The sequence below is a fragment of the Pongo pygmaeus genome, chromosome 13, assembly GCF_028885625.2.
Source record: "Pongo pygmaeus isolate AG05252 chromosome 13, NHGRI_mPonPyg2-v2.0_pri, whole genome shotgun sequence".
Lineage (NCBI taxonomy): Eukaryota > Metazoa > Chordata > Mammalia > Primates > Hominidae > Pongo > Pongo pygmaeus.
Genome location: NC_072386.2, coordinates 58,290,159 through 58,312,465, shown reverse-complemented (window position 1 = coordinate 58,312,465; position 22,307 = coordinate 58,290,159). Strand labels below are relative to the sequence as shown.

Below are 22,307 nucleotides of genomic sequence, written 5' to 3'. Positions count from 1 at the left end.
TTCTTGTTCATGTCAACATTCAGTGTGATTTGGTGGTGGGGCTGGTTTCGTGCAATCAGCCAGAGATCCTGGCTCCTACTGTCTCATGGTGCCATTATCTTCAACAAGTGGCCTCTGAAATCCTTCCTGAACTGCAAGACAGAATAGAATGCCAGATGGAGGAGTGGCAATCATCACGTCCACTCACATCCCACTGGCCAGACATTGATCCCACAGCCCCACCTACTTGCAAGGGGTCTGGAAAACTCCATGTAAGCACTGTGCCTGGGAAGAAGAAAAGAGCCTGGACACTGGGGAGCACTGTATTCTCAGCCCCATGCACTGAATTAAACACGAGCCATTCATCTTACATTTAGTCTTGCACGGCTATGACTGGAGGCTTATGAGGGAGAGTCTTTAGTAGTCAGGATTCTTCTCCTGTGCTATATCCTGGTATTTCCCCTGGATTTTCACATTGGAAGCAGCCTGTTGTATGTGTGTGGTTTTGGATGGTACTGCTGTCTTGAAGTGTTTGTGGACATACATGGGAGCTTAAAGAGTCAGCAGCCTATATTGGTACAGAAAATTGAACATTTAAAGCAAGTGTAAAAGAAGTATTCTTCTGGAGCTCTTGCCAGGATGAGAGACTATTTAATTTCATTACCATAGGAGAAAATGGAATCTGTGCAATCAGCTTTTAAAGTTGTTGCAACCAGAAACTTTGGAGCCTTTGGGATAGGAAAAAAGGTGAAGAGAAACATAACTCATCCCTCTACCTGCAGTCAGCTTGTCCTGATGGCATGGGTGATTTCAGGAATAATAATTATAATGAGGGAAAGAGAAACAGGATGGGGCAAGCAAGAGGAATACAGCTTTTTATAGCACATATTTTAAGGAAAAATATGGGAGTTGGCAGTGCTTTGGGGATTACAAATAATTTAACCCAAAAGGCAAAGCTATTCTGTGAAGATACAAGTTAGAAAGTATTGGAGAGTTGTCTAGCATCTTCATACTACTTAAAACTGTCTGTCTTTTCCAGTGTGAAGCAGGCAGAGAACATCAGACTACAGCAAAGGACTAGGCGATGACCTCTTAAAAGTCTGCTGTGTCCTTGGTTTGTGTTTCCTATAGGTTGGGAACAGTAAGTGTTGCACGTTTGTGTAGTTTTTTCTTAATTTTGGAGTAATGAATGTATGAAAGAAGCCCTTCTTTGTGACCATACTGCATGCCAAGCGATATGGTGGCATTTCCTCTAGAGACTTTCAGAAGAAAAAATTAAATAAGAGGTTTATTTAATATGCAAGAGTTTGTCTGTGATATCCTGATAAGAATAAAAGGCATAAATTGAACATGTACATATACTACAACCTCAAAAAAGTACGCAAAGTTGAGAAAAGTCCTGAAAAGAAATCTTCCGAAATGTTAGCTATTGTTGCCTCTAGGTTAATATTGTATCTTCTTTAACAAAACTTTCTTGTGCTAATTTTTCAAATCAGAAAAAGATAAATTGAGGAAAGATGTAAATATTTGAAGATGACAAAAAGTTACGTTTGTTTTTAAAACTTAGGAAAATTTAGAAAAACAAAAAAGAAATCACTCTTCATTTTCTTCACCCAGAGACTGCCAGGTCCAACATTTGTTATTTGCTTACCATGCTGTCAAACATCTTACAGTTTTTCTAGATTAAAATAATGTTCACAGGGCAAAGGATCTAAATAGGCATTTCTTAAAGAAGATATACAAATGACCAATAAGCATTTGAAAATATACTCAATATTATTAGTCATTAGGGAAATGCAAATTAAAACTACAAAGACATCTACTATACAACACTTTATATCCACTAGGATGGCTAGAATCAGAAAGAGAGATAACAATAAGTGTTGGTGAAGAGGCAGAAAAATTGGAACTCTCCTCCATTGCTGGTGAGAATTGAAAAAGAAGCAACCACTTTTGAAAAAAGTCTGGCAGTTCCTCAACAGGTTAAATGTAGAGTTAAGATATGACCCAGCAATTCCACTCCTACATATCTATCCAAGAGAAATGAAAACATACATCTACGCAAAAACTTGTACACAAATGTTCACAGCAGCATTGTTTACAATAGCCAAAAAGTGGAAACAACTTAAATATCCATTAACTGAAGTGGATAAAGAATATATTGTATATTCATACAATGGAATATTATCCAGCAATAAAAAGAATGAAGTATCAATACATGCTACGATGTGGATGAACCTTGAAATTGTTACGCTAACTGAAATAAACCAGACACAAAAGGCTACATGTTGTTTAATTACATTTATAGAAAATATCCAGTATAGACAAATCTGCAGAGACAGAAAGAGGTTGCCTCCGGCTGGGGAGAGGGGGCATAATAGGAAAATGAGGAGTGACTGCTAACGGGTACAGGATTGGGGGTAGGGAAGGTGATAAAAATGTTCTACAGTTAATGATGAATGCATAACTTTGTGAATATACCGAAAACCATTGAATTGTATACTCTAAATAGGTGAATGGAATGATATGTAAGTTATTTCTCAATAAAGCACTTTTTGAAAAAGGAAAAGATAATGTGCATGTATCAAAAATTTCAAAGCATATAGAGGAGTCTAAAATTAAACATAAGGTTTTTCTTCTTATCTACCCTCCAACTTGTAGTTCTAGCCTCGTGGGAAGACCCCTGTTAGAAGATTCTGTTTTTTTGTTCTTCTAGTAGTTACCGTTTTAACATTAAATAATATAATTATATATTATTTAATATATAATTCAATCTCTTAATTGAGCTGTCGTTTTTAAAAGTATGTTTAACACTCAACTTTGAAAAGAAAAGAAAATTGACACAGTTTGACTGTCTCCCACATCCTCTTTCCCTTTCTGCTTTCCAATTTTTCTGAATTTATTTTGGTAATAGCTTCTACTTTTATAACTTTAAATAACATACTCAAGCTTCTATTTCTTGATTTATCAATTTCAGACACCAGCTCTTATCTAGAAGAAGGTAGACTTTAAATGTTTCATGGCTATAAACTACATGGGAGAAGTCCCATTAAATAAAATATTGTGTTCTATCAACAGAAGAATGCTCTCTACTCGGTTTAATTATGACATTAAGAACTTAATTCAATGTTTCTCAAAGATGTTTCAAAATTTGGCTAAGTGATAACACGATTATCTGAGAATTGACTATAGCAGGTAAGAGTACTGACCATGTTGCCTAGGTACCAAGAATAAAGAGGCCAAATTCTAGCCTCACCGTAAATTCTTCATAGAATTTACTCGATGGGTGTTATTTAACATATTGTAAGAAGAGAACACATCTACTGATGAGAATCTGTCAGATGACCACTGGAAAGTTGGACAGACAACCACTGGGACTTCCTTTCCACATGGAGAATTTGTGGTTCTAGAACTCTGAGTTTGTAGGGATGTTCTGCTGTCTCCTGTTAGCACTGTATCTCAAGTCTAGTCATGGTGATTATTTTGGATCTTGGACCAGGTGGTGAATAGAGAATGGTAAAGTCTAGTTCAGGACTGGAGCATACTGTGGGACAGAGGAGATAGAGAAGAGTGGAAAGGGAGAGTGGCTTTAAGACACACCCCAGGTATTCCAGTGATAGATAATCACTTGAAAGAAATGCTTAACCTCAGCAGCAAACAAACAAACAAACAAACAAAAAACCCAAAGTGAAGCAGCTCTAAATTCCCATTGCTTACTCCTTACAAGGGAGGAATAGACATTAGCAGCCTATTTACTATATACTGTGCCTTGTGCCGATGCTTTGCCTGCACTATCTCATTCAGTCCTCAACCCTGAAAACTCATTATCCACATCCACAGATAAAGCAACTGAGACAGAGAGTCAAAGTAAGGTCCCTTAAATTACCAAGAGCAAAGTAATAATTCAAAATCTAGTGTTGACAAGGATTTGGGAGGACAGATACACTAGATAAATATTGGTATAATCTTCCTAGAGAACAACTAACAAGAGGCATACAATGATTAAACCTAGGTTCCAGTCATCCCATTTTAGAAAATATGCTCTAAAAACAACAATATGTAATTAAAAAATGATTGTACAAAACTGTTAATTGCACTGATATTTTTAAACTGCTATCAGGAAATAAATCTACTAGCCAATAATTGAAGACTGATTTTGTTATAAACTGTCATTAAAAAGTGGTCTTATTTGGACTATATTGATGTGCCAAAAAAATTGTACATAAGACAATGTTAAGACAAAAAAGTAGAACCCAACAGATAGTATGTGAACAGCAAACCGAGTATATAAAATGCCATGTATAGTATTAATTTGTCAGATTCACATAGCTCACAAGTCAGTGCAGATATTTGTTAATTAGATTATTTTTCCCATGAAGTTAAGTACATAACAATGTATTGATTTTAAATTCCCACAAGTAATTCTGTACTCTCTAGCACTGGGATTCATTTGCAGGTTTGAAAGGTATGAGAGAAAGGGAAAGAACTGTTAGACACATGCTGAAAGCAAAGAATGGTTGCCTGGAAAATCTCTCTTGTGTGTTCCTGAAGACTTGTCCTCTGGGAAGCCACGAATTCTGCTGTGATGTCAATAATACTCTCTGAGGGAAATTCCCTGAAGGGGAAATAGTGATGTCTCTGCCCTGCCCCTGAACCAATCTCTTTATAGACACACCCATAAATATTGTTCAAGAAGAAATTGTGTTGAAAGACCATGCCTGCAGAAAAGACTGAGTTGTCTCATCTGAACAAACCCCCAACGTAAGACTAAGGTATTATTCCCGTTCTCAGCACTGATCTTGCAGGCCCCCATCCTAAGCCTTCTAACAAACTTTCCTCCTGCCTGCAATGCTCTGATATGCCCATTCTACACAGTTTTAAGACCCCTCTTAATTCCTCCCTCTTCCAAGAAGTCTTCACAGGAAGACATTACCACCTCTTGTAATTCCTATAGCGCTTAGAATTCACTTGTTCTGCCAACATTTCATAGACACCTGTCTATCTCTCCGTGAAATGGCAAACTCCATGTGGTGAGAAGCCCTGTGTTTTTTAAATTGTTTTTGGAAACTTCATATTACATTAATACTTAACAGAGTGCTTTAAAATACAGCACAAAGTGTTTAAACAATTATTTGTGAAGTTGCTACCTTTTCTTTCAAAAGAGGTCTCTTTTGTCCATGGTTCCTTTAGTGACTGTTAGTGTTTCAAGCATGGCACTGCAGACAAATGGATTTGGGAATCAAATATTCTCTCTCACTCCTTTCTTGCAACTTCAGGCAAGTTTCTCAACTTCCTGGAGACCATTTTCTCATTCATTAAGTAGAGATATAAAATATTTCACGGAACTATAGTAAGGATTAAAACTAGTCATTCTTCAGGTGTCAGCTTAAACATTACTTTGTTCAGGATCCCTTTCTTGACACCTCTCCTCACCTCCACATTTAAATGAGAAATGTCTCTCTGTGCTTCCAAACACTCTAAACCAGTGCCATCCAACAGAACGTTCAGCAAGAATATTGTTCCATAATCTGTGCTATTTATAGGTAGCCACGGGCCATATGTGCACTTGAAATGTGGTTAATGTGACTGAGGGACTGATGTGTAAGTATTATTTAATTTTAATTGCTTTTAAATTGTCCCATGTGGCTGGTGATGCCCGGACTGGACCGCACAACTGTAGACAATTCCCATTATAGCACTTGGTTCATGGTTGATTCTCTCTTACAAGATTGATGTCTGTGATTAAACTCACCTGGACTGTGATGCGCCCCATGATATCCATAGCACCTGGGTCAGGGGCTGGTGCATAGTAAGCTCTCAGCACACCAGTTATCATCATCTTCAATGTCATGTTGCCCAACTTTGTATCCCATGGTTTAGCCCAGCACACACTGTAGATGGTTCATCACTGTTTGCTAATTGAGTTAATTGATTTCTAGACTTACAAACAAACCAATAATCTGTTCCTGGACAATATTCAACCAAAGGGGGTTGCATAAATGTCTTTCTACATTACACATTGTATACAGGTATCAAAATATCACACTGTACCACATAAATATGTACAATTACTGTGTGTTCATTTAAAATAATTTTAAAATGTCTTTTAAATAATTTCTCTGTGTGCGGCATAGTGGTTAGAAGCCTCTGCCTGGATTCCAACACTAGCTCCTCCACTTTCCAGCTACATGACCTCTAGTACATAATTTTTTGTGCCTCAGTTTATTAGTCTGTAAAGTGGGGACATGAATGGCCCTGCCTTATTGAGTTGTTTTAAAGATTATATGTATTGAGGCTTATGACCACCATTTTAGAGGCAATAGAACAAAGGGCTGCAATAAATTACCCTATAAAGATTCAAGCTGCAAAATCCAGATTGTAGGGAATGATAGTCAGGAAACTGAGACAGCCACCGTGTGGGCTTTAGGTAGCAAATCTAAGGGCCAAGACACTACTCTGAGGTTGGTCATCTGGAAGCAAAGGAGGAGAAAAAAATATTTGGCATCATTAGCCTTTACAGTAGAGGGAAGCCTCTCAGCTGAGGAAGAAGTGCTGAGTGAGGAGTGGTTGCTGTGTAGCAATTAATAATGTGGGTCCTAAGATTGTTGGTAAAACTCAACTGCAAAGCTGCCTTCAACTTCGTGTGGACTTAAGAGTGGGTAGCGTTTTAGCAAAGAGGGCCCCAAAGCTTTAAATTCTGTCTGTAGGCTGCTGGCATGTCAGGTGCAGGAGATGTGTCAGTTAATGGTCTCAACTGTTCCAAGAGTAGCAGCTGCAACAAAAGCTCAGCCCTTTCCTCATACAGAAATGAGAGTGTGAAAGTAGTGGGTGGGATAAGAAGAGAATGAAACTGCTGGAAAAAAAAAATGCCTGTTTCTGCTGCTCTCAAGAGTTCCCTGAAGAACCCAAGAAGGACAATCTTTGGTTTCATTGCAGACCTTTCTGCCTTTTGTTCCTTGAAGTCCCAGACATACTTTTATCTGTTTCATGAACATGCCAAACTATTTTATGCTCAAGGTATTTAAACTTGCTGTTCCCTTTGCTGGGAAGGCTCTCAATCTGGGTCTTCCATGGCCATCTTTTTCCCTTTACGTAAACCTTGGTTTCTATGTTGTCTTCTTCAATAGGACATTCCTGATCATTGCATTGAAAGATTTCCTATAATAGCCTAACTTTCCCTCTAACACACACACACACACATACACACACACACACCAGTTTTATTGAATGTATTGATACATATGAGTGAAAGGCTTAGAACAGCACATTATAAGTCTCCCTCTAACACACACACACACACACACACACACACACACACACAGACACTAGTTTTATTCAATGTATTGATATATATGAGTGAAAGGCTTAGAACAGCACATTATAAGTCTTTGATATTGTTAGGTATCATTTTTTCCATAATACCATTTTTTATCTAAATGTATCTTGTATATTTATATACTGATTTTCAATCGTTAGTCTACCCTTCTTTCTTATTAGCTCCCCAAGAGCAGGGACCTTGGCTGTTTTGTACATTTCCATATCTCTAGCACCGAGAGTAAAGCCTGGTACTTGCTGGGTGTTCAATAACCGTTGTTGAAAGGGTACATTAACTACAGAAAAAAGTATGACACTGGGGAAAAAAAGGCTAAAAGATAATCACTGATAATGCTGGGTAGTGAGCTTCAGAGGTTTGTTTTCTTCTCTCTAGCTTTTCACATATTCCAAATTTTTACAAATAGCATGCGTTCTTTTTAATCCTAAAAGAGTTTAATTTTTGCAAAAAGACTTATGTTGGCATGCCATACAAAAATGTCAGTTGATAAATTTCTGCAGGCATGTTGCAGATTACAATCTTTGGATCTGTATACAACCACTTCTTAAATCAGAAGTCATCTGACGTTCTTCAGGAAGAACTCTCAGCATTATGTCTCTTGGTATAATAAATACAAATGCAGGCCCTACTGAAAGCCCCCTGGGGGGGTCTGACAAGTCACATTCCATCAGCGGCCACGTACCATGTGACCAGCCACCTGCCTCTTTATCTCTAGCTCCTTAAGTCAGGAGTTTCATTTGGCTCCAGACCTTGGCACCACGAAGGTCAGCCAAGGTCGGGGCTCAAGTAAGAATGACTCACCCTGCTCTGCGCTCTCCACTGGGCACAGGCTGGAGCATGATGAATGCTGTGATTTTCCAGGCTCAACTCCCAGGAGGTGAGGTTCATTCCCTGAAACACTGGACCATGAAAGAAAACCCAGAGCATCCACCAAAGTGGTGTTTAGCATTTAGAAAACAAAAAAGAAGCTTCTACTGTCTGGTCCTATCCAGTGTAGTTCTGATTCAAAGTTGACCACCCAGTATAAACACCACTTTTTAGGCTTGTGCAAAGGGGGTTAATCATGATGCTTTTTAAAAAATAATGATTGTGCAAGATCGCACACATGCACCCAAGTATTAACAATAATACATTAAGCAATTACAATATCAGGGCCAGGTTTTATAAGATTTTTGAATGCCTGATTTACTTTGGAGTCTCTTGCCTTTAAAAACAAACAAACAAACAGAATATTATAAATACAGTAAAACTATTCCCAATTCCACTCCTTTCCTTCCTTCCCAGTGGCACTCAGTAACATAAAGTAACTGTTTATCATTCCTTTACATGGTTTTATAGATCCATATATTCATAAACTTTGTTAAATTTTTTGCCCATTTTAAACCTTTATATAAATGTTACCTTATCTTATGTATCATTTTGCAACTTTTATTGTTGTTCAGCATTATATTTATGAGATTTATCTTTGTGGATATATATGCAGATACATTTGCTAGTTTTACGTGTCAGCTTGGGTAGATCAGTTAATCAGTTAAACACTAGGTGTTTCTGTGAAGGTATTTTGTAGGTGTGATTAAAGCCTGTAATCAATTGGTTTTAAGTAAAGAAGATTAGCCTAGATAATCTGAATGGACTTCATTCAATTGGTTGAAAGGCATTAGAAAGGCAATTGAAAGGCATAGCCAAGGCTTCCCTGGAGAAGAAGAGATTCTGCCTGTGAACGAAGCTTCAGCTTATGACTGATGGTTCCAGCCTGCCCTTCCTGACAGTCTCCCCTATGGATTTCAGACATGCCTAGCCAGCCCCCACAATCACACACAAGCCAGTTCCTTGGAATAAACTTCTTTATATATATCTCTCACTAGTTCTGTTTCTCTGGTTGAGCTCTGACTGATGCAATATACTTGTCATTTTATTCATTCATTCATTCCTTTAGAGACAGAGTCTTGCTCTATCAGGGTGGAGGGCAGTGGCATAATCATATCTCATTACAGCCTTGACCTCCTGGGCTCAAGCGATTCTCCTGCCTCAGCCTCCCAAATAGCTGGGACTACAGGCTCCCACTACCATGCCTGGCAAAATTTTTAAATGTTTTTTAGAGATGGGGTCTCACCCCCTCCCCCTCCCCCTCCCCCTCCCACTCCCCCTCCCCCTCCCCCTCCCCCTCCCCCTCCCCCTCCCCCTCTCCCTCCCCCTCTCCCTCTCCCTCTCCCTCTCCCTCTCCCTCTCCCTCTCCCTCTCCCTCTCCCCTTTCTTTGGTCTCCCTCTCCTTCTTTTTTCGGTCTCCCACTGTTATCGAAGCTGGACTGTACTGCCATGATCTCGGCTCGCTGCAACCTCCCTGCCTCGGGCTCCTGTGACTCTCCTGCCTCGGCCTGCCGAGTGCCTGGGATTGCAGGCGAGCGCCCCCACGCCTGAATGGTTTTTGTATTTTTGGTGGAGACGGGGTTTCGCCCTGTTGACCGGGCTGGTCTCCAGCTCCTGGCCTCGAGTGATCTGCCTGCCTCGGCCTCCCGAGGTGCTGGGATTGCAGACGGAGTCTCGCTAACTCAATGCTCAATGGTGCTCAGGCTGGAGTGCAGTGGTGTGATCTCGGCTCGCTGCAACCTCCACCTACCAGCCTCCTGCCTTGGCCTCTTAAAGTGCTAAGATTACAGCCTCTGCCCCGCCGCCACCCCGTCTAGGAAGTGAGGAGCATCTCTGCCTGGCCGCCCATCGTCTGGGATGTGAGGAGCCCCTCTGCCCGGCCGCCCTATCTGGGAAGTGAGGAGTGCCTCTGCCCGGCCGCCCATCGTCTGGGATGTGAGGAGCGCCTCTGCCCAGCTGCCACCCCGTCTGGGAGGAAGTGAGGAGCGCCTCTGCCCGGCTGCCCCGTCTGGGAGATGAGGAGCACCTCTGCCCGGCCGCCCCGTCTGGGAGGTGAGGAGCGCCTCTGCCTGGCCGCCACCCCGTCTGGGAGGAAGTGAGGAGCGCCTCTGCCCGGTTGCCCCATCTGGGAAGTGAGGAGCGCCTCTGCCTGGCCGCCACCCCGTCTGGGAAGTGAGGAGCACCTCTGCCTGGCTGCCACCCCATATGGGAAGTGAGGAGCGCCTCTGCCCAGCCGCCCCTTCTGGGAGGTGAGGAGCGCCTCTGCCCAGCCGCCCCGTCTGGGAGGTGAGGAGTGCCTCTGCCCGGCCGCCCCGTCTGGGAGGTGAGGAGCGCCTCTGCCTGGCCGCCACCCCGTCTGGGAGGAAGTGAGGAGCGCCTCTGCCCGGTTGCCCCATCTGGGAAGTGAGGAGCGCCTCTGCCTGGCCGCCACCCCGTCTGGGAAGTGAGGAGCACCTCTGCCTGGCTGCCACCCCATATGGGAAGTGAGGAGCGCCTCTGCCCAGCCGCCCCTTCTGGGAGGTGAGGAGCGCCTCTACCCAGCCGCCCCGTCTGGGAGGTGAGGAGTGCCTCTGCCCGGCCGCCCCGTCTGGGAGGTGAGGAGCGCCTCTGCCTGGCCGTCACCCCATCTGGGAGGAAGTGAGGAGCACCTCTGCCCAGCTGCCCCATCTGGGAAGTGAGGAGCGCCTCTGCCCGGCTGCCACCCCCTATGGGAAGTGAGGAGCACCTCTGCCCGGCTGCCCACTCTGGGAAGTGAGGAGCGCCTCTGCCCGGCCGCCCACTCTGGGAGGTGAGGAGTGCCTCTGCCCGGCCGCCCCGTCTGGGAGGTGAGGAGCGCCTCTGCCTGGCCGCCACCCCGTCTGGGAGGAAGTGAGGAGCACCTCTGCCCAGCTGCCCCATCTGGGAAGTGAGGAGCGCCTCTGCCCGGCTGCCACCCCCTATGGGAAGTGAGGAGCGCCTCTGCCCGGCAACCCACTCTGGGAAGTGAGGAGCGCCTCTGCCCGGCTGCCCACTCTGGGAGGTGAGGAGCGCCTCTGCCCAGCCGCCCACTCTGGGAGGTGAGGAGCGCCTCTGCCCAGCCGCCCACTCTGGGAGGTGAGGAGCGCCTCTGCCTGGCCACTCCGTCTGGGAAGGGAGGAGCGCCTCTGCCTGGCCGCCCCGTCTGGGAGATGAGGAGCACCTCTGCCCGGCTGCCCACTCTGGGAGGTGAGGAGCGCCTCTGCCCAGCCGCCCACTCTGGGAGGTGAGGAGCGCCTCTGCCTGGCCACTCCGTCTGGGAAGGGAGGAGCGCCTCTGCCTGGCCGCCCCGTCTGGGAGGTGAGGAGCGCCTCTGCCCGGCCGCCACCCCGTCTGGGAGGAAGTGAGGAGCACCTCTGCCCGGCCGCCCCGTCTGGGAAGTGAGGAGCGCCTCTGCCTGGCCGCCACCCCGTCTGGGAGGAAGTGAGGAGCGCCTCTGCCCGGCCGCCACCCCATATGGGAAGTGAGGAGCGCCTCTGCCTGACCACTCCGTCTGGGAGGTGAGGAGCGCCTCTGCCCGGCCGCCCCGTCTGGGAGGTGAGGAGTGCCTCTGCCCGGCCGTCACCCCGTCTGGGAGGAAGTGAGGAGCACCTCTGCCCGGCTGCCCCGTCTGGGAGATGAGGAGCACCTCTGCCCGGCCGCCCCGTCTGGGAGATGAGGACCACCTCTGCCCGGCCGCCCCGTCTGGGAGATGAGGAGCACCTCTGCCCGGCCGCCCCGTCTGGGAGGTGAGGAGCACCTCTGCCCGGCCGTCACCCCGTCTGGGAGGAAGTGAGGAGCACCTCTGCCCGGCTGCCCCGTCTGGGAGATGAGGAGCACCTCTGCCCGGCCGCCCCATCTGGGAGGTGAGGAGTGCCTCTGCCCGGCTGCCACCCCGTCTGGGAGGAAGTGAGGAGCACCTCTGCCCAGCCGCCCCCTCTGGGAAGTGAGGAGCGCCTCTGCCTGGCCACCACCCCATCTGGGAGGAAGTGAGGAGCGCCTCTGCCTGGCTGCCCCATCTGGGAAGGGAGGAGCGCCTCTGCCCAGCCGCCACACCGTCTGGGAAGTGAGGAGCGCCTCTGCCTGGCCACCCCGTCTAGGAGGTGAGGAGCGCCTCTGCCCGGCCGCCCAGTCTGGGAAGTGAGGAGCGCCTCTGCCCGGCTGCCACCCGGTCTGGGAGGAAGTGAGGAGCACCTCTGCCCGGGCGGCAGCGTCTGGGAAGTGAGGAGCGCCTCTGCTCGGGCGGCCCCGTCTGGGAAGCGAGGAGCGCCTCTGCCCAGGCGGCCCCGTCGGGGAAGTGAGGAGCGCCTCTGCCCGGCCGCCCCGTCTGGGAGGAGAGGAGCGCCTCTGCCCGGGCGGCCCCCTCTGGGAAGCGAGGAGCGCCTCTGCCCGGCCGCCCTGTCTGGGAGGTGTACCCAACAGCTCCGAAGAGACAGCGACCATCGGGAGTGGGCCATGAGGACGATGGCGGTTTTGTTGAAAAGAAGGGGGGAAGTGTGGGGAAAGGAAGGAGAGATCAGATTGTTGCTGTGTCTGTGTAGAAAGGGGTGGGCATAGGAGACTCCATTTTGTTCTGACTAGGAAAAATTCTTCTGCCTTGGGATGCTGTTGATCTATGGCCTTTCCCCCAGCCCCCTGCTCTCTGAAATATGTGCTGTGTCAACTCAGGGTTAAATGGATTAAGGGCGGTGCAAGATGTGCTTTGTTAAACAGATGCTTGAAGGCAGCATGCTCTTTAAGAGTCATCACCACTCCCTAATCTCAAGTACCCAGGGGCACAAACACTGCAGAAGGCTGCAGGGACCTCTGCCTAGGAAAACCAGAGACCTTTGTTCATGTGTTTATCTCCTGACCTTCTCTCCACTATTATCCTATGACCCTCCCATATCCCCCTCTCCGAGAAACACCCAAGAATCATCAATAAATACTTCATAAATTAAAAAAAAAAAAAAAAACAAAGCTACAATTATTGAGACAATGGGGCTTTGCACATAGACAGAGAAAAAGATTAATAGAAAATAAAATGAATGTTCCCAAATACTCAAATACATATGAAGAGGTAAATAAATATCTGAATTCAATATAAAAAAAAAAACAATAAGACAAAGCTTTTTGGCTATATATATCCTCTCAGATTTTCTAGAAGAAAATTATATTGTTTGCAAACAAAAAAAAAAAAAAAAAAAAAAAGAGATGGGGTCTCACCATGTTGCCTGGGCTGTGATTTACTTTTTTTGTTTTGCTATGGATCAGGGGTCAGCAAACTTTTCTTATTAAAGGCCAGACAATATTTTAGGCTCTGTGGGTCATATGGTCTCTTGCAACTATTGAACAATGCTGTTGTAATATGAAAGCAGTTACAGACAATACATCAGTGAATACAAGTGTGGCTGGGTTTCAATAAACGTTTATTTATACGTATAGGTAATGGGCTGGATTTGACTCATGGGCTATAGTTTGCTAACCCTTGCTGTGTAGCATGCATTGTATGAATAAACCACAATTTGTCTATTCTCCTGTTCATGGACATTTTCTACATTGTTCCTCCATTACCACAAAATGCTGTGCCTAGCATTCTTGTATTCATTCTTTGTGCACATGTGCAAGAATTATTCTCTATCTAGAAGTAGAATAGCAGGGTCATGGATTATGTGAATCTTCAACCTAGCTAGATAGTGCCAAATTGCATGCTAAACAAATTGTTTCAATTTATACTCCTATCAATAACAGTGTTTGAGAGTTTCGGTTTCCACATCTTCAGTACCATTGGAATTGTCAGACTTATATATCTGGTGGATACAAAATTGTATCTCATCATAGTTTTAACTTACATTTTCCTAATGAATAATTATGAGAAGCATCTTTTTATGTGTTTTTCTCCATATATATCCTCTTTGATAAAGTGTCTGTTCAAATCTTTTGGCCATTTAAAAAATTGGATTCTCTTATTATTGAGCTTTGTGGGCTCTTTATATATTATGGAAACAAGTCATTTGTTGGACACAAGTCATTTATGTAGGAAAATATTTGCAAATATTTTCCACCAGTCTGTAGCTTGTCCTTTCATTTTCTGAAGTGTCTTTTGCAGAGCAGAAATTTTAAATTTTTATAAAGCTAAATTTATCAGCGTGCGCTTTTATAAACCGTATTTCTAGTGACATATCTAAGAAAACTTTGCTTAAACCAAAGATTTAAGTATTTGCTTAAATCTTTGCAAATTTTTTTTCTATGTTATCTTCTAGAATTTTTATGGTTAAAACTTCTTGCATTTAGGCCTATGATAGCCTACAATGCATTTTTAGTTAACTGTTAACTATTTTGTATTATACAATACAGGATATAAGTTGAAGTTCTCTTTTTTTAGCATATGAATGTCCAGTTGTTCCAATACTGTTTATTGAAAAGACTTATTTTTCTACCTTCTTCATATCTTTGTCAAAAATCAAGTAACCATCTATGTGTGGGTCAATTTCTGGGCTCTCTGTTCTATTTTATTAATCTATATGTTATATTTTTCTCAGTATCACACTGTCTCGATTTCTGTGGCTTTATAGTAATTCTTGAAATCAGGCACGGTGAGTTCTCAAATTTGTTCCTCTGTTTTTTTTTGTTGTTGTTGTTGTTTTCAAACAGAGTCTCATTCTGTCACCCAGGCTGCAGTGCAGTGGCACAATCTTGACTGACTGCAACCTCTGCCTCCTAGGTTCAAGTGATCCTCCCACCTCAGCCTCCCGAGTAGATGGGATTATAGGCACCACCACATCCAGCTGATTTTTGTATTTTTAGTGGAGACAGGGTTTCACCATGTTGGCCAGGCTGGTTTCAAACTCCTGACCTCAGGTGATCTGCCTGCCTTGGACTCCCAAAGTGCTGGGATTATAGGCATGAGCCACTGCACGTAGCCTTGTACCTCTTTTTAATAACTGATTGACTCCTCTAATTTATTTGCATTTTCATATCAATATTAGAATCAGCTTGTTGATATCTTCCAAAAAATCCTGCTGAGGTTTTGATTAGGATTGTGTTGGATCTGTAGATGAATCTGGAGAGAACGGGCATTTTTGTATGTGTCTTTCCATATATGTAGTTCTTTGTTTTTTCATCAGTATTTTCCTGTTTTTAGCATATAGATTCTGCATGTATTTTATTGCTTTATACATAAGTATTTTATTTTTGGGGTGTGATAGTAAATGGTACTTTATTATGTTGTGTCTAATTGTTCATTGGTGGTATATAGAAATACAATTGATTTTTGTATATTGAGGACAGGTATTAGTGTTCCATTTCACAGATGAGTAAACTGATAATCACAGAGAGTAAGTGACTCAACCAATGAAGCACAGCTTTGAGTGTAGGACAGGACCTCAGGTTCCCAGAGGGTCAGAGTTTTTTTAAGTTAGAATTTTTTTCTTTACTATCCTATTTGATGCTAATTTGGGAGAACATGCCACAGTATATGTAGGTCAAAATGATGGTCTCGCTTTGGCAATATACTAGTATGTCTTCTAACCACTGTGGTATCTCCAGAATATTAAACTTTCTTCAATTATTTTTATTGTGAAACATATCATACACTCAGAAGAGTATAAAATTGTACAGTTCGAAAAATGATAAAGATCCATGTGCATGTGCATACAATATCCTGGTTAAGAAATAGGTCATTACTAGAACTTTAGAAGCTTCCTGTGCATCCCTCCCTAATCACATCCTCTCCTTCCCACCTCCAAGCAAGCATTTTCCTTACTTTTGGGGTAATCACTCCCTTGCTGTTCTTTACAGATCTCTTAGTTATATAGTCATCCCTCAAAATCCTTAGGGGATTGGCTCTAGGTCCCATGTGGATATCAAAATTCGTAGATGCTCAAATCCCTGATGTAAAATAGGGTAGTGTTTGCAGGTAACCTCTGCACATCCTCCTGTATACTTTAAATTATCTTGAAGTTACTTATAATACCTAATAGAATAAAAAATATGTAAATATGGCCAGGCACAATGACTCACGCCTGTAATCCCAGCACGTTGGGAGGCTGAGGTGGGCAGATCACTTGAGGTCAGAAGTTCGAGACCAGCCTGACTAACATAGTGAAACCCCATCTCTACTAAAAATATAAAAATTAGCTTGGCATGATGGTGGGCACCTGTAATCCCAGCTACTCGGGAGTCTGAGACAGGAAAATCGCTTGAACCCAGGAGATGGAATTTGCAGTGATCCGAGATCACACCACTGCACTCCAGCCTGTGTGACAGAGTGAGACTCTGTTTAAAAAAAAAAAAAAAAAGTAAATTGACGTTTCACTGTATTTTTAAAATTTGTATTATTTTTAATTGTTGTGTTGTTAGTTTTATTGTTTTAAAAAATATTTTAATCTGTGATTGGTCAAGTCTACAGATACAGAGGACCAACTATATTTGCGTATCTAAGCAAAACATGTGTGGTTTTAAAATACTGAGTAGTAGCACAAACCTAGATGTGAAAGGAAAGGGCAATCTTACCTCTATTAGATGAAGACTTCCGGGAAAAGATGAGCTGAACAGAGTCCCCAAGCCAAGTGTGCCTCCAGAGTCCCTGGGCATGTAGAAGAGCCTTTTCTAAGGCATTCAGTGGGCAAGGTCATAAATGAGCACTAGAATGAAGGGGGAGAGAAAGGGTTAACACAGGCCTGGAACTCACCCATTCCCTACTGGGGGATGCCTCAGCCAGACCTCCCTGTAAACCAGGCATTTAGGAGCAGAAAGTCTACAGGAACTACCTGCTCTGCTTAGATTGGTCTCTGTAAATCAACATGGAATTTATAGATTGAGGAGCATAGCTGGCTGGAGAATGGGGCTCAGGGTGGTGAAGTAAGCATTTCCTACCTGTATAATTAATGAACTATAAAACTGAGGGGCTCTAGAACAGACACAGATTCCTTTGGGAGCAATTGCATACATGGTTCGAAGCTCATCTGTTGATCTGGCACCAAAATGTGTCTTAATATGTGACACAGACACTTTTCTTAAGCTGATTGTTCTGGGACTCTCCAGGAAAGAAATGTTCTCTTGTGCCTGGTGTTTACCTGTATTATTTGAATCACTGGTAAAGTTTGGTGCTAAGATTTAGGATTCACATAGTTCCACCTGACAAATGGAAATTTCGTGTGAACTCAGTATGGATTGTCATAGGTGGGGCATCTGGCAATGGTGTAGGATGGCCCAGACTCTGGATGTCCTATAGAAGTGTGGTTAAGAGAGTGGCATTCTCCAATCAATGTCTTCCACGTTCACCATGGATTCCCTTAGCTTTCGAGAACAGCGTAAACCACAGTGAAATACCACCTCACACCTGTTAGGGTGAATACTGTAAATTTTTTTAGAAATGGAAAATAACAAGTGTTGACAAGGATGTGGAGAAATTGGAACCTTAGTGCTCTATTGGTAGGAATGTAAAATGGTGCAGCTGCTGTAGAAAACAGTATGGCAGTTCCTAAAAAAATTAAAAATTGAATTTCCATATAAATCAGCAATCCTACTTCTAGGTATATACTTAAAAGAATTGAAACCTGGGTCTCAAAGAGATTTTTGTATATACATGTTCATAGCAGCATTATTCACAATTGCTAAAAGGCGGAAAGCAACCCAAGTGTCCATTAATGCATGGATGGAAAAACAAAATGTGGTGTGTATGTATATGTACAGACTCTATCTATCTATTATCTATCTATCTATCTATCTATCTATCTATCTATCTATCTATCATCTATCTATCCATCCATCTATACATCCACACACAATGGGATATTACTCAACTTTAAAAAGGAAGGAAATTCTGACACATGCTACAACATGGATGAATCCTGAGGACACTATGCTAAGTCACAAAAGATAAATACTGTATGATTCCATTTATATGAGGTATCTAACACAGGCAAATTCACAGAGACAGAAAGTAGAATGGTGGTTTTTCCAGGGGCTGGGGAAAGGGAGGAATGGGAAGTTGTTATTTAATGGGTATATAGTTTCTGTCTTGCAAGATGAAAAAAGTTCTAGAGATTCGTTACACAACAATGTGAATGAGCTTAACACTATTGAACTGTGCACTTAAAAATAGTTAAGGCTGACTGGTGCAGTAGCTAAATACTCCAAATACTTAGGGTCACTTAATTTCTCTGTTATTGGTATGGTTCCCATTCTCATTAATTTCTTTTCTTTTCTTTCTTTTTTATTTAAACTGACTGAGTTACAAATCCTTTCCCACAAAGAGTCAATGCATACAGAACCACTTTCGCAGAGCTCCAAGGAAGCTTAAAGAAGAGGACAGATGACTCCCTACTTACACTGCTGTCTGGTGGATGCTTTCCTGAATTCCTCTCTTTGGCTTCATTGGTAAGCTTAATGATCCAGTGTTAAGGGGTCTCTTATTTGACTAAGCTTTTCAGTTTTTCTTAACTATAGGGCATTTCATAGGTTCCTAAAGCTTCACATCCTCTTGTTTATTATGAGCATGCGAGGTGCACCAATTCAATTTACTATTGATGTGTCTTAGATTGACAAATGCTATGACTCCCAAAATTATCTTTCCCCAATACATACCAGCGAACCTTCATATTTCCCAGAAGCATTATTTTCCTCTGTAACTTTGGGCTCTAAAATATGGCTTCATGAGGACGGATATGAAAAATCACCAAACCATTAGACTCTTTGCAGAGTCACAAAATATGAAAGTATCTTTGATAGCCACAGACCTCCAGTAAGCACCTTTGGTAAATACAACAGGAAATGAGACTGCAATGGATTTGCTTCCTTGTTTTCATTTAAGACTCAGATGTTGGGCCTCAACCTACTACCTCACAAATATCACCTATACTTGAGAGATGAGAAGGAAAAGAAAGAAGACAAAATAGTGCTAGACAGGAAGGAACTATCTCAAAATCTGGATTACTTGGAGGAATGGTAGGGAAGTTGGAGGGTCTGAAGGATGGAAGTGGCTTTGCAGGCTGGGGTGAAGGGTGGGCAGGGATTGGTGGTGATGAGTGAAACCACTCAGCCTAGCAGATGAATGACCAGATAGAGACAGGAGGGGGCAGGATGAAACCCCAATTGGGCGATTTAGGGGATGGATGATAGCCCAAGGAGCCAAGTAAGGAGCCTGAGATGATGACAATAAAAATAGCAATCAAATTATCCATGCTAATTAGTTAGCCAGATGCTTCCATACATTATCTCCAATCTTCAGTCCACCCTCCCAGAGAGATATCATTGTTCTGGCACTACAGATGCAAAAGCAGAGGGTCTGAGAATCCCAGTGTGGCAAAGTCTGTCTGCCTCTAAAGTATAGCTGCCTTCGATGATACCAGCCTGCTTCCCAATTCATGCCAAGTTTATTCACTCACTCAGCCAGCCAGTCAGCTAGCACCTACTATCTAAGCTATATGCTGAAACCAATAACAATATTTGTCACTAAATGTAACAGAGAACCCTAACTACATTCTTGTAAAATCCATTTCCTTTCTCAAAATTTTGTTTATAGGACTGTTAGAGCCATTCCAGTTAAACAATGTACTTTTTTTCATTTTTCTTTTTTTGTTTTTGACAGAGTCTCACCCTGTTGGCCAGGCTGGAGTACAATGGTGTGATCTTGGCTCACTGCAACCTCTGTCTTCTGGGCTCAAGTGATTCACGTGCCTCAGCCTCCCAAGTAGTAGCTGGGATTACAGGCATGTGCCACCACGCATGGCTAATTTTTGTATTTTTAGTAGAGACAGGGTTTCACCATGTTGGCCAGTCTGGTCTTGAACTCCCAGCCTCAAGCGACCAGCCCACCTCGGCCTCCCAAAGTGCTGGGACTACAGGTGTGAGCCACCGCACCTGGCCCATCAATGCACTTTTGAAGGTGAGCCTCTCTTACTTGGGTTGATGGAGGTGCAGCCTTCCCAACTTAGCAGTTCAGAAATGAGGAAGCTCTCTTTCTGATGGACTGAATCTCCCACCCAAACTAGTCAAGAACAAGAGTAAATATCTGACCAATATAAGGTATGAGAAGTTTCAAAGCAGTGCCTAGTGCTCTTAGCTGCTAATTAGGTTCATAACCACCTGTCACCAATTGGGGGCATGCGAGGAAAGAATCTTGCCCCTACAGCCCATGATGCATTGCAGGATCTGGACAGCCTGAACATTTCACCCAGGTCTGGTCCACATGGACACATTCAAATAACCTTTCAAGTTATGAAAAGCATTTCATTAAGCAGGTGTGTGATCTTTTGGAGTTTAGATTCCAAAGATTATTTTTCATTCTAATGCCTTTTTGAGGACCAAATGTGAAGAAAAGAGGCTCAAATACAGGTGTCAGGATGGGATTTTCTTCTCTCATATTGATTCCTTCTTTCCTAGCCTGGTCCATTTATTCACTTCCACAAAGAAATAAGTTAAAATTACACTTCCATTGGTATAAGCCATGAAAATTATGCTCTGAGACGTGGCTACCATTTGTAGATGTGGTCCCTGGACCAGCAGCCTCAGCATCACCTAGAAGTTTACTAGAAATGCAGAGTCTCAGGCCCCAGCCCAGACCTACTGAATCAAAGTCTGCATTTTAATGAAATCCGCAGTTGATTTGTGTGCACACTAATGTTGACAAAGCACCAGTGTAGAAATACATAATAGAAGCCTCTACATGACACCTAGAGACTTTGGACCTCTGGGATGGGGCCAGGTTCATGGAGAGTAATAAACAAAGGTGATGAGGAGGGAAAAAGAAGAAAGATGAAAATCAGAGAGAAGAGGGTGTCCTAATACCCACTCTAGATACACACTAGGCAAGCTGATAGGGTGATATGTTGGGAAAAATAAATGCTTGATTCCATTGCCTGGATTCCACATACAATTGCCATTTGTTTCTGATAATGGACTGACTCCCCTTTCATCCTTGCAGGTATTGTCAACATGACTGAGGGATTCCATGTGGCTCTAAAAGTTGGGCAGGGGAAACTTTCTTTATAAAGCTAAACTGCTTCTGCAAATGGGACACATAAAGAGCATAGTTTGGAATAAATTTTTCACCAGGTGCTGGGTGCAGTGAATCACGCCTGTAATCTCAGCACTTTGGGAGGCTGAGGCAGGAGAATTGCTTGAAGCCAGGAGTTGAGGACCCCATCTCTATAAAAAGCAAACAATATTAACTAAGCATGGTGGCACGCACCTGTAGTCCCAGCTACTCAGGAGGCTGAGCTGGTAGGATCGCTGGATTCCAGGAGGTTGAGGCTGCAGTGAGCCATGATCACTCCACTGCACTTCAGCCTGGATTACAGAGTAAGACCCTATCTCAAAAGTTAAAAATAAATAAATAATTTTCCACCAGGGACTCTGTTTGCCCAAAAGTGTAAGTTGGGGATTTTCATTCCTAGACTTACTTTCCCTCTGAACTCCAGACTCACTCCACCAACTGCCTTCTCAGCATCTCCCCTTGATGTCACACAGATAGATCAAACACAGCTTGAGCAATCTGCTCCCCATCGTGTCTCTTGTCACTTTGCATCTCTATAAATGGCATCACCATCCATTAATTAAGTAACCATCCTAATTAAGACAGAATTCTGGGAGTCACTCTTCATTCCTTGATTCTTCCCTTTCATCATTCCCCCACATCTATTCCACAACAAGTCCTATCAATAGCATCTCCAAAATATCTGTTTAAGCCATTCTCTTCTCTATATTCCCACTGTTTTATCTCAGTCTTGGCCATCATGATCTCTTGCCTGGACTCCTGTAACAGCCCCCTAATTGAACTATTTTCTTCCATTTTTGCCCTACTTCCAATCCATTCTCCTCTGAGAAGCAATTAGAAACAACTTCTGAAATAACGACTTCTCCTCCTCCTCCTCCTCCTCCTCCTTCTCCTCCTCCTTCTTCTTCTCCTTCTTCTCCTTCTCCTCGTCTTCCTCCTCCTTCTCCTCTTTCTTCTTTTGAGCAGAGTCTTGCTGTGTCTCCTAGGCTGGAGTGCAGTAGTGTGATCACAGCTCACTGCAGCCTTCATCTCCCAAGCTCCCAGATCTTCCCATCTCATCCTGTCGAGTAGCTGGGACCACAGGTGCATGCCACCACGCTCGGGTAATTTTTGTATTTTTTTGTAGAGCTGGGGTTTCACCATGTTGCCCAGGCT

At 43.4% G+C, this 22,307-nt stretch overlaps 1 protein-coding gene across 3 annotated transcripts in view; it reads right to left on the bottom strand.

The window, feature by feature from the left end:
• Positions 1–22,307, bottom strand: part of PIP5K1B (phosphatidylinositol-4-phosphate 5-kinase type 1 beta) — a 375,712-nt gene that overhangs the window by 318,405 nt on the left and 35,000 nt on the right. For all 3 annotated transcript variants that reach the window (XM_054501563.2, XM_054501566.2, XM_054501564.2), the window contains exon 2: positions 16,667–16,797. The gene's annotated coding sequence lies outside the window, so the exon portion shown is untranslated. The remainder of the gene's footprint in view (positions 1–16,666; positions 16,798–22,307) is intronic.